The sequence below is a fragment of the Elephantulus edwardii genome, unplaced genomic scaffold (assembly GCF_000299155.1).
Source record: "Elephantulus edwardii isolate Elephantulus edwardi_28Jun2011 unplaced genomic scaffold, EleEdw1.0 scaffold00018, whole genome shotgun sequence".
NCBI lineage: Eukaryota > Metazoa > Chordata > Mammalia > Macroscelidea > Macroscelididae > Elephantulus > Elephantulus edwardii.
Window position 1 is genome coordinate 19,459,434 of NW_006399768.1, and position 2,589 is coordinate 19,462,022.

Sequence of the window (2,589 nt, forward strand, 5' to 3'; positions counted from 1 at the left end):
GTAGAGTAGAGGGACAGCGCAGGAGGGGAAGACCCTCTATGAGGTGGATTGATTCAGTGACTGGGGTACTCGGGATGGGTTTGTCAGAGGCAATGAGATTGGCACAGGATAGAGCACGGTTTAGGTCTGTTGTACATAGGGTCCCTATGAGTCGCAAACCACTCGATGGCACATAACAACAACAAACAACAATGATACCTATAATTTGTTATGATGCACACAGTCAAATGCCTTTGCATAGTCAATAAAAGACAAACAGACATTCTTCTGGTATTCTTTGCTTTCAGCCAACATTCATTTGACATCAACAATGATATCCTTAGTTCCATGACCTCTTTTAGATCCAACCTGAATGACTGACAGTTTTTTGTGTTAAAGTTTTCTAGCCATTTTTGAAAAATCTTCAACAATACTTGTTTACATGAGATATTAATGATATTTTTGATAACTTCCACATTCTGTTGGATCACTTTTCTTGAGAACGGGAACAAATATAAATCTCCTTCAGTTAGTCAGCCAGGCAGCTCTCTCCCAAATGTCCTGCCATAGGGTAGTAAGTACAAGCAGGGTTTCATCTATCACTTAATGCATGTAAGTTGCTATCTTCAATTCCCAGGGCCTTATTTGTTACCAATTCCTTCAGTGCAGCTTGAGCCCCATCCTTCATTACCACTGCATCTTGATCTTATGGTACTTCCTGAAATATTTCAATGTCAATTTTTTGGTACAGTGATTCTGTATATTCTCATTTTCTTTTGATGCTTGTAGGATCATTTAATATTTTTCCCATAGCAATTCTAAGTATCGCAACTCAACATTTGGATTTGTTTTTAAGTTCTTTCAGCTTGAAAACTGTCGAGCTAACTTTTCTCTTTTTATTCTCCACTTTCAGCACTCTACATTCCATCATACTACTTTGCTTTGTCTTCACAAGCTGCCTTTTGAAATCTTCTGATCATTTCTTTTACTCCAGTACCTGTTATGTTAGCTTTGGTTTTTGATGCTCTAGTGTGGTTTTCAGTCTCTTTTGACATGACATCCATCTTGGTTTGTTCTTTCTCCTCTGTCTTTATAATGATCTTTTACTTTCTTCATGCATGATATACTTGATATTTTCCTACACCTACTCTGGTCTTTGATCACTGGTGTTTAATTCTTCAATTTTATTTGGAAGATAATTTTTAAATTCAGGTTGCATAGACTCAGGATCACATTTTGATTCTCGCGGACTTGTTTTCATTCTTTTTTCAGCCTCACGTTGAACTTTCACATGAGTAATTAATGGTCTGTTCCACAGTCTACACCTGGCCTGGTGGCTGATACTGAGTTTCTCCAAAGTTCCCTTTCCCCCATCTGATTCCTATGCAATTCACGAGGTGAGATCTAGTTGTAAAGTTGTCATTTGTATTTTTCTTAAAAAATATATTTTCGATGAATAAATCATTGAATATACAGAATTTGATTATTCTATTTGTGCTCTCATTTCTGTAACTAAGGCCATACTTGGTGGAAATTTACATACTCGGGGTACTCCAACCACAATTGAATGGACGGAGAAATTATGGTACGCTCACACAATCGAAAAGTATGCAGCACATAGGATCAATGACTTTGTAAATCACTACCTAACTTGGGAGGTACTGGAGAGAATTACGCTGAGTGGAATAACTCAGTCCCATAAGGACAAATACCATATAAAACCATTATTGTAGAATGAGTATGAGGATCCAAGGGGGGGAGCAGAGGAGTGAGGATGGGCAGGGGGAGAGGGTAGTTAATCATAGGCTCGCACAATTTGGTGGGTGGAGGAGGGTAGAGTGAAGGAAATGGAAAAGATGCGAAAAACAATGTATAATGACTTTGTAAATAAACCAGTATTTAAAAAAAAAAAAAGTGTATGAATTGTTGGATGGAAAATCCATATATAGCCTCAAACATGTGGTGGAGAATTACTATGGCTCTGAATTGACTCTATGGTAGAAGTGATTTAGTATTGGTAATCTTTATAATGAAGATCACCATCAGTCAGGATCAACTCAACGGCGGTAAATTTGGATTGTTTTCAAATATTTAAGCGAGAAGTTTACCAAGTCTTTCTCCTGCAAGGTTTCTGGTTAACCTTTAATTACAAGAACACTTTCTCTATAAATATAACTCCTTCAGCTTGCTGCCATCTAGTCTATTCCAAGAATAACAATTCTCCACTGGATGTCCAAAGCTCTTAACTAGAGGAGACTGTCCACCTTGCTTCCAAGGAGTGGCTGAGGAACTAGAATTGCCAGAAGGGTTCAGTCTTTGCTTAGCAGCACAGCACCCTACAGATTGTGCTGTTAGAGCTTACTCCACTATAAATTAGAGTTGTGTTTTATATAGTGTCATTTAAATGCGCTTATACATTTCCTTTTATCACTTAGTAGAGAACTCATGTTGGTGCAATAATATTTCTTTAATTATTTACAAAACACATATTTTTTTTTAATTTAAAAGTGTATTTATTAACTGTGGGGGGCAAAGAGGAAAATGTGCAACAATGAATGAATGTAAATCTAAGTTCTCTATAAACTTTCATTAAAATATAAAAACTTCTTT